Source organism: Passer domesticus, chromosome 15 (assembly GCF_036417665.1).
Source record: "Passer domesticus isolate bPasDom1 chromosome 15, bPasDom1.hap1, whole genome shotgun sequence".
Taxonomy (NCBI): Eukaryota; Metazoa; Chordata; class Aves; order Passeriformes; family Passeridae; genus Passer; species Passer domesticus.
The window spans coordinates 6,037,473-6,047,895 of record NC_087488.1 but is presented as its reverse complement, the minus strand read 5'-3'; the positions used below and the strand labels follow the sequence as shown (position 1 = coordinate 6,047,895).

The following is a 10,423-nucleotide window of genomic DNA, read 5'->3' as shown; positions in this document are numbered from 1 at the left end:
TAGAAGACACAACCTCCACTATGCCTTTAATTCTGAAAACAAATTACCAAGAAAACACTAAAGTCTTTGTAAAGACTTAAGTGTTGGATTGTTTTCTTTTTGCTGTTGTTCCTGTTTGGTTGCTTCTTTCTGAGAGCAGACTGGATTGACTACAAAAGAGGAAGACAAGTTAAAAGTACAAAATCTATAAAAACCTGGTGTTCCAAGGAGCAAGCACTTGCACCTAAGAAATCTTTCTTGATTGTTGCTAATATCTATGATAATTAAGCTAAAAATACCCACAGAGCAATAGAATTTGAAGAGATAAGTCTATTGTCTTAAGCAAATAATGAAGCCAGGAAGAGTTAAATTGATCTCATGACTCTCATTTCAATAATAAAGCAGCAACAACTGTTAATCTATAGCACTCAGTTTAAATTACAAACCCAGCGCTGAACGGGCAATTTCATTAGAGAGAACACAGCTAAGAGGGAAACAGCTGGCAGGGAAAAAGAGTCATCCCCATTGAAATCCAACCTTCCTGAGAATTCCTCATTGCTCTGTGCCCAGACTCATCAGCAGGGAGCAGTTCTCACAAATACCAGGTGTATCAGATGGAAGCTTTTGGAGTCCAAGCAATGCCCTTTGATTTCAGCCCCAAGGCCCCCGGACCCAGGGGGATGAGCCAGCTGCCCCAGGCTCCTCGAGGGATGGACACAGGGATGCCAGGAAGGGCAGGGAGAGGGAGGGGAGCAGGTCACCCCCACACCTGCCTGGAACCACCCCACAGCGCTGTCAGAGAGGCTCAGGACACAAGCTGTGTGTCCCCAGGGATAGGAGCAGCTCAGTGAGCAGATGGGAACTGGCTTTTTCCTCTTTTTATTCTTGTCCCCGAAATTAACACATGGTCTGCAAGCCAATCAAACTCACCCACGGATACCAGCACTGCCTAGAAGAGACAGCTATCCTTCTAAATTAGATCCTTTCAAACACTTACACAGATCCTTGGATATTGCAGGGGCTGTGGAGCTGAAACCAATGAACATCCACGGAAGGTGAGGGGAGGAAAGGCTTCCACCATCTCTCCTGGCAGCTGTACAGAGCTTATGGGAGGGAGAACGTCCTGTTCTCACTGAAGGGAGCAGGCAGGACTATAAATATCCACATGGAGCATATTTACTGAAGGATGGAGTGCCATACTAACAACCATTTTCTCATGGTAGGACCAAATTTCACAGGTATTAGCAACTTGCTGAAATAAGTCAGAGAATCAGAGGATAACTGAGGTGAGAAGGGACCTATGAAAGCTTCCAGTACAGCCTCCTGTTTAAAGCTGGGACTACTCCTATGCTAAGAGAGGTTGTTGAGGCTCTTTCCAGTTCTGTTCTGATAAATCTCAAGGATGGAGAGCCCACAGTCTCCCCAAGGAATATGGTTTCTGTGCTGCATAACCCTTATTTTGACGATTTTTTTCCCATATACAAACAGGAGTTTCCCTTGCTGCCATGCATGACCACAGCCTTGTCTGTGCAACACTTTGTGGCAGAATCTGAATCAATCATTCATCCTTCCCCTTCCATTAATGATAGACAGTGATTAGATGCACCCTTATCTCCCCCAGGAAAAAACAAGCCCAGCCCTCAGAGCCTCTCCTGAAATACCACGTGCTGCACTCTCCTGAGCACCCACTGACTTTCTGCTGGACTTGCTCCCCCTTGCTGACCTCTCTGTGGCCCAGGAATTCACCAAACCCCCAGTGTCCACCCGAGCTCAGCCTCACAGGGGCTGAGAGCAGTGTCTGACCTCTGGCCACACCTGAACAGCCCAAAACACAGGCAGGTGTCACCACCTTAAATACACCTGCAGTGCCCCAGGTCCTCTCTGCAGAGCTCCCCGAGCTGTCCTCCCCCAGCCAGTGGGGCTGATGTGTCCCCAGGGCAGGACTGGCTGTGTTTTACTCACTGAATCCATGAGGTTCTCGTTATCCTGCTCCTCAGGATTCCTAAGGTTTTTGCCTATCATTGGAAATGGACCTAGCAGGTCTGGTGACATATTCTGTGTGCCTTCATGAAAAAGAGGAATGGCTGTCTCCTGTGCATTTAGCCTGTCTCCCTCGTGCCATGGTGGTTTAAGCAACATCACGTTCTTAACCCCCAAGCTCCAGCTGACATCACCAAGAGTTTTTAGAGACTGCAATGACCTTGAGAATGCTCCTGCACAGCAGCAGGATCAGGATGTCAGCATTACTGCTGGAATGGGGTTGCTTTAACAGGACTTTGCTGAAGAGGAAGATTTAGCTGCTGCTTGAGCCGAGGTGGGGGGTGCTGTTGGCATCTGTAACCAGATCCCTGTTTAGGATTCTGTTAGCAAAATTTATCACACATTGAACCTCATTTTTCCCCTAGTAAGAATATTTCTTTCAGCTGTTTAGTTTGCATTTCATGAGACCTTCTGCAGATGCACTGAGCTGTATCACTCTATTCTGCTCATAGAGCATCCTGAGATCTAGATCCTTCAAAACCTGGGTGTATTGTAATGACTGTATAGAATATCTCAATGAAATTCTACATCTGCATCCTTGATAATTCACTTGATTTCAAGTGGAAATATTCATTGCAGCTTTTGCAAATGCTGATATAAGCCATGGAGTGAATGTTCACAAAACTCAACCTCCTGTGCCCAGATTCTTCATTGAGTTCATCCTATACATGGGATCTCCTTTTTCACAGGAGTTGTGTAAAATATTGCCTCTCCCTAATGAAATTTCTATTTTTCCCCTCTCTTGCTGCAATTACAAATGCATTGTTCAAGTACACCATGGTTGTGCTTCTTTAATTTTGTTATAACACCCAGAGAATAATTAGTTCTGTATCTTCTAACAACAAACAAATATATTCATTCAACACTTAAATATTTACTTGCCAAAGAGCCATCACAAGTTGTCATGAGTGCTTGTCTTCATTATGTGTGGGAAATAAAATGGACTTTGTACCACAGTTCTGCTGGTATAATAAAGGATTATGACCAACAGGGGAAAAGTGACCCCAATTGTTGGAAAGCAACACCCCCTTCTCATTAAACTTTACTTCATATTGCAACAAGCTCAGGTCTTATCAAATACAAGTTCAGACTTTTTACTGTGCTGAGACAGCCTGTCTGCTCAGGAGGTACAGGACTAACCTAGTTTAGATTTGGAGAAAACCTTGGGTGGTACCAAATATCCAGTGATAGGTGAAACGTGCAGCCAGAAGAATTCTCATTCCCTTCCCATCTGCCAACATAGCATTGATGAAGTGGGAATGCTCCAAATAAAAAATAAAACTAAATTTATTTAAAAGCCCCAGAATCAACATATGGAAAGCTAAAGGCAGACAGGTTACCCAAATATCTGCATCCAACTGCTTTGTCCTTTCCAGCCTGGTGGGGATAGATCAGAGAGCATCAAAGATCCTGCTTTGGGTCTTGTTTTAACAGATCATAATTGTGCACAGCCCATTGTCTACAGCTGAAAACAGCACTGGGACTGTTTTTGTAACAGAGATGAATTACATTAGATGTAAACACATTTCCTTAGCATTTACTGGACCCAAAACCTAGAAGTCCCCTAATTTCTCTTTCTTGGACGCATCAGTTGTAAGTAAAATCCTCTGCCCTGTAGCTGGGGCACACAATTTACACTCCTACACAGCACATTCTGTTAATCCTCCACGTTTGTTTGCTGGCACTGGGGAATCTGATTTTTCCACATCTTCTTTGGAACATCATGATGCTGGAGGTTTTGAATTTTGACCCTTGCCTTTGGGCTATTAAACAGATGTTCCAGTCCTTTTGGATTAGATATCCCAACTTTTAACTGGCTTCAGGAGGTCAAAACACATAGAGAAGACCTTTAGCTTTTTACATCAACTAATCTATTGCTAAAGCAGCAGCAGTCTCCCTCTCTCTGCAGATATGCTAACCTCCTGTCACTACATGAAAGGGTTTAACAGTTTCTGGGGCACAGAATACACTCAAGCACAGAATTTTGAATTGCTTTTCACCATGGATTTGAGGCTTGCAAGGCATTACCCAAATGAGACATGACAGTTCTGCTTTTCCAACAAAAGTAGCAGTAGCCACAAACACACGACCTGTGACCACGCTCAGGTCCCAGCAGAGCCCTGCATGGTCAGAGAAATCAGGTGTGCCCCAGTGCCATGAAGTGCCAGAGCTGTCTGCCCACACCTGGGGCTCTGCATGGGCACACCTGGACTCAAGGGCACAGCTCCCTGTGGGCACAAGGCCCCACCCAAGAGCTCTGTGTCCCTGTACAGCTCTCCAGACCTCTTCCACACCTTCCAGGGAGGATGTTGTGCCCAGCTGGAGAGCAGAGCCAGGCCCAGCAAGTGCCCCGTGCTGCCTGCAGCCACCCAGCTCTGGTGGTGACTGGGCACAGCCTGGGCCAGGTTACTGCCCAGGGCATTGCCAGCCTGTGACAAAACTTCCTAAGCCACTTTTAACCATGTTTAGGATAGAGGTTTATGCCCAGGCTTTAGATAAAAAATATGTTGTGTGTTTCTAGGCATGTTCACAACCCTGAAACAAAGGGAATCTCACCTTGATGATCCATGGCCAGGTAATGAGTTAAGAGCTGCATGTGGCTCTGTGCTGGACACAGGGAGCTTTTTCAGGAGCAGGAAACAGCCACACTGTCAAATTTTGCTCCTTGAGAAGGTACCTGGGAACACTTTTCCAGCACTGGATCAACTGCCTCAGTCTTCCAGTGTTGCCTTTTCTTCTCCTTAGCTCTCCCTGCCCAGCTCTGGATTCAGGGATGCTTAAAAGCCAACACATGTAAAGGTTCTTTGATCTCAGCTGTTACACAGATAACCAGAAGGTAGGCCCTCCTCAAATGCACTCCAGCAGTGATTTTCTGGGAAAACAGGCAAACTTTGAAAGTGAGACTTGCGACAAACAGCTGAAAAGCAGTTATTTCACCAAAGAACTGCCTGTGCTCACACAGCTCATAAAAACAAACCTGACAGAGTCTGTGCTGATGTCACTTTGGCCCTGAACAGATCCAAACCTGAAAACCCAGGGCAGTGTGGAGAAGTCTTTCTCCCTCTTCCAGAATAGGAAAACACTGGGTGTTGCTGATGTGCTGAATACTGAGCAGTAGATACTCTCAAATAACTTTCCTGGCCAGGACCCTTCAGCAAGGAGTTTAAATCTGCCTCTTGGTCCTGCAGAGGAGATCTGTCATGAAGGAACAGAGCTGCTCACTCACCTTCTCATATGTCATCTCCAGCAGCATTCTGACTGTCCAGAACATTTCTATTATCCACCTGTCAGTGCTAAAATGGAGAAAAGGGAAAATATGGTCTGATCTGTAGATTACACTTTACTGAAAGGGTAAGGAATGGTTTCAATAATGTGTTGAAAAGCATGGTATATTTTCTATATCAGGATCTCTTTTTTTTTTTTTTTTTATTTCAGGGCTTTCACTTAGGGAAATAAGCTATTACTGGAACTGAAAGTCTTAATTTATTGAATATTTGTAATTAGATATTTGATTATGTTCAATATACAGTATCTTTTGATGTGCTAGTAGCCAAATGCTGCTACAACCAACATACTGATGATGACCAGTGTATCTTCCCAACAGCAGTGTCACCCTCATCTTAGAGGCTCTTAAATTCCTTCTCAGCAGATGGACACATGTATACACATCCTCATTACCCCCATGTGCCGTGTCAGGACTGCAACTACTCTCCAGGGTGGGCTGTGCTCCAAAGGGATGTATCAACACCCCCTTGGACAGCAGCACCCACTGGGCTGGTCCATGCAACCCTACACATGTACATGTGAGTTATCTGAGGTCTGTACAGCCCCTGAACTGGTCTGGAAAGATGTTCAAATTAATTAGAATTATCATTAGCTGCTTGCAATGCCTTGTAGTGAGCTAGAGCCTGGGCTGCCACCCAGCAGGGGTGACAGCCTCCTCTCAAACAGCCCTACCACAAAAATACCTTCACATCTCAGGATGTGGCCCTTGGGAAGCCACAATAACTGAGGATTTTCCAGATCTGCAGGGGGATTTAAGCAGCTTGCTGGGGAGCAGACTCTCCTGAAACATTGCATCTCAATGCTGACATCCCCTGGGGGGAGAATAAGTAGGAGTTAGGACTTAACCTTTTGGGATGACAGTATGTGGCATATGCTTGAGATAATCAGTGGAATTGCTGAGTGAAAAGCTGTATTATCTTGAAATAAATATGGTTCACCAAGAAAGGTATTAAAACTCAGCCTCATGCAATATGAACAATTGTTCAAATCCTGGAGCATGCAGCCCTGAGCAGTCACTACAACAAAAAGGGATTAAGTGCCTCTAATTATTATTACTGTTATCCAAACATTTTGCTATCAGTGAGCCTGTAATAAATAACCACGACACCTCATGGGTACAGCTATCAAATTTACTGTCACTAGCTGAGCTGCTCTGATTAAGAGCCAGAGTTTTTCCAGTAAACACACAGATCCCTCTCTAAGGACTGAAGAATAAATGAGAACTGAAAATCTAAGGGGGAGAAAGAAAGGGCTACCAGGTGAGCCTCATTCTTTGCTCAGGATGTCATGTTTCTGTAAATATAAAAGACAGTGGTAACAGAGTCCTTACCCACTCACAGGGACTCCTCTCTTGTGTTATCCATCAGTTATTCCACAGGCTGGAAGCAGCAGAGTGCTGTAGTGCTCATGGCACATCCCTACACCAGCACAGGAGACAGACAGTGTGTCCTGTCCTGGAGACCTTCAGCAGCACGAGCAATCCTCCTGTTCTTTTCCAGGCTGCTTTAAAACACCTGTAAAACAGGCTGAGTTACTTAAAGCTACCCTGATGCTTAAACTTACAGCTGAGCTTTTCAAAATAGATTTTATGACCCTTTAGAGACAGACACTTAACACCGTTAATGTTTACTCAGCTTCCCCCATTTTTATTTTGGTTCACCAGCAATTTCTGGTGAAGTTTCCAGTCCATGTCTCTAAAGGTTTAATATTTGGTAGTGAACAGGACTAGAAGAAACCAAGGATGAGCCACCCTCTTAGATAAGGTTTTGTAAATTCTAGACACTCAAGGTACAAATAGCTGAAATAGATCAGTTTTCATCTGATAGTTTTTCTTTTCACGTTTTGGAGACAATAAATGCTTTTCCATGTTCCTCTGAGGATTTCAGCATTGCCTTACCCTCTGTTTTTTCCTGAGAAACGTGATGAAACAGAAAAAGTATTCCCATTATCTTCTGGCATCTCCTGCTGGGACATAAACACCCTGCCCCACCTCAGAGCCTGCCTTCAGCCACCTTCACTCGGACCCCAGCCATAAGTGCTCTTTACCAACTTTAAATGTTCCACTGCCATATTCCAGTGCTTCTCCCAGTGCTGCCCTCACTCCTGTTCAAAGTCTCCCTTCTTGCTGCTGAGCTGGCATCTCTTTCCCATCTCTTGTCTCCAAGGATCCTCTGCACTGTGAGTGAAACCTCATGGCAAGCTGGGCTGATTTCACTGGACACCATGCAGTCTTTGGAAACTTACATAGCTAAAACACAGAGAAGCCCTGTCATCCATATCTGGAGCTCTACAAAATCCCCTCAGGTCTGGGAAGGTACAAACTTCAGTGGGAGCTTTCTCTGTGCCTGGGACACACAAAATCCAGCTGGACTCTCCAGCATCAAATGAGACCTGTGGCATCTCCTCCTCACCTCAGGCAGCTATGGTTGTGTTCAAGAGTCCCAGGACAAGGGAAGAGAGAGAATCTTGACTCCATGTTTCAGAAGGCTGATTATTATATTATGATATGTCTTATATTAAAATGCTATAGTAAAAAGAATAGAGAGAAAGGATCCATCAGAAGCCTGGAAAGGAATAGAAAGGAATGACAACAAAAGCTCCTGACTCTCAGAGAGTCCAAACCAGCTGCCTGTGATTGGCCATTAATTAGAAACAACCAACATGCACCAATCACAGATGCACCTGTTGCATTCCACAGCAGCACATAATTATTGTTTTTCTTTTCCTCTGAGGCTCCTCAGCTTCTCAGGAGAAAAAATCCTGGCAAAGGGATTTTTCAGAAAATATCATGGCGACAGGCAGCAGGGATTGCACTGCCCCTCTGTGGCTGTGAATCTGATAGGAACTACATCTGTAAGCCACCACCCAAACTGGTGAAACTGTCAGACAGTGTCAGAAGCTTTTAGGAGGGATGGACAGACACACAGAGTGTGGAGAAGCAAAGTCCAAATCTGTCTTTTGAACCTGAGCTCATGGAAGTGCACTCTGCCTGGGCTATAGAGGAGGATCTCGGGGGTTTCACCTCTTCTCTGGGACTCAGCAGCCCTGAGATGCTTTGCAAAGGTGGTTGTTTACTCTTTGCTCCTCCAGATAAACTTTTCCTTCCTTGCTATACTGTAGCAATCTCCCCTCAGCAGATGAAGTGGCTCCTGCTGATCTCTCCACGGGGCCATTGTTTGTTGCTGTAACAATCAGAGGAGCAGCAGGAGGGGTTTAAACAGCACACACAACTCAGAGAAGATGGGAAGAGAGAAGGAGAGGGAAGAGGGAGAGGCAAAGGAGACACATAGAGAAAAAAAGATGGGGAAAAAGAAGATGAACAGGCTTGTTTCTCCTAAAGGACTACAGTTTCCCTGGAAGAACAGAAATGTAATCCCAGCTGCCCCTGCTAAACACAGCACAGGACAGACACACTCCTTTCCTGCTCCAGGCAGCTGAGTAAAACAGCTGCTTCTTGAAGAGCCATAGGAACTTGTGGGGCTGTTCCTCCTCATAGCTGAAAAGGACTCTCACAGATCACAAAGTGTTTCCAGTCCCATCTCACTGATTTTCCAGGAAGCTCTCTCAAGCATCCACCAGCAGTGCCCAGAAACTCATTCCTTGGAGCCAGAGCAGAACAAAGAGAACACAGAGAGGCAGCAGAAAGTCAGGGAGAAGGAAGGCTTGGCAGAAAGTAAAGTAGCTTCTTTTCTTGCTGGAGTTCTTTATCCTGTAATTTACCTACAGCAGAACTGTGCAAATTTGCAATAATGGCTGGGAGACCCATTGTGAGCTAGTGAACCTTATGAATTACAAAGTAATTGGAAAAACACAATGAAAACAATGTTTTGCTCCATAAAGCATTCCTAGTTCCTTTACTGGGTTGGCTACAGGTCTAGTTATTTAAAAGCACTTTGCAGTATGCTGCCATACTTCAGAGGAGATGCTTAGCAAAGAAACAAACAAATGCTGAAGTCCTAATAGAGATTTCACTGTGAGCAAGCAGATCAGAGCTATTACAGCAGTAAAAAATAGTTCTAGGAAGAAATATCTAGAACCAAATGAGCTCTATTGGGTTTTACAAGAGTGCAGGTTGGTGAAATTACCTTTGGGGCTGTTGTACAAACTCCCACTCAGTCTCCTCTGTTTTAGGGAAGCTCCTTTGTCCATGTGCAGGTGGCACAAGGCAGGGCTCAAACCCCTGTGGTGTGAGCAAGGAGCCTCCTCTGCGGCCTCTCCTCTCCTCCTGCAGCCCTTGGAGCACGCTGGGACAGGCTGCTGCTGGGATGCATCACACAAAGCCATGCAGGGAGAACAAAATCCTCTGCCATAACACTGGCAGAGTTCAAAATGAGTCTGGGAATGGACAGCCACAGGCAGAGCTCACCCCACGAGCTCTGGCTGAGCACTGAGGGGCTGCACGGGCCAGACTGCACTTTCAGGCCCATCCCGAGCCCCTGACACGCCTCAGAACCACTGCAAAATGAGGAAAATGTTGCTCTCTGCTTCTTCATTTCTCTCTACCTCCAGCTATAATACTGATACTCACCCCTCATATGCACAGTAATAAATTAGGAACATGCACAAGGTTGTAAAGATGGTTGTTTTCCTCCCTTTTTTCTTCCTCTGGATTTGCTACAGATGTGCTAGTTAGTGACGAATGAGTTTAATCCTTGTTCTTTTTGTTTGTTGATTATTTACTGCTATTTGATTGTATCTACAAAAGGGAATTTTCTAATATGTAGTGTCTGTGTTAATGGGATCTGGGACATGTGTAAATCATCTGACCCTGATACCCATTGTGGGATAAGTATTTCTGAGATGGATAACTGCCCACAGCCCCCTTCAAAATCCACCATGGTGCTTTTTAACCCTCCTATTTTTTTGGACCCTCTATGAGGAACCTCCCTTCTCCCATTAAAAAACCTGTGAATGCTTTCAGAATTTGAAGAAACCAAAATCCTTCTAATGCTTTTGCAGATTATTTGCTTAGGGTTGCAGTTCAGCTGCCTGAATTTTAAATCTTGATGTTATTTGTATTACCTTAATCAGAACAATAGGCTGGCCTTATCCCCAGATGGCTGATTCCCACAAGGGTGGGGTTTGCTTTGAAATTGTTAAAAATTCCCCTAAGTCTCTA

At 44.9% G+C, this 10,423-nt stretch overlaps 1 long non-coding RNA gene across 1 annotated transcript; it reads right to left on the bottom strand.

Moving 5' to 3' along the window:
- Positions 1 to 4,576: 4,576 nt before the first annotated feature.
- Positions 4,577 to 9,988, bottom strand: LOC135281714 (uncharacterized). Its single transcript, XR_010348256.1, has 4 exons — positions 9,869 to 9,988; positions 6,635 to 6,818; positions 5,988 to 6,116; positions 4,577 to 5,312 (listed from the first exon to the last, which is right to left on the bottom strand). It is a non-coding gene; the product is annotated as an uncharacterized LOC135281714 (long non-coding RNA).
- Positions 9,989 to 10,423: the final 435 nt, after the last annotated feature.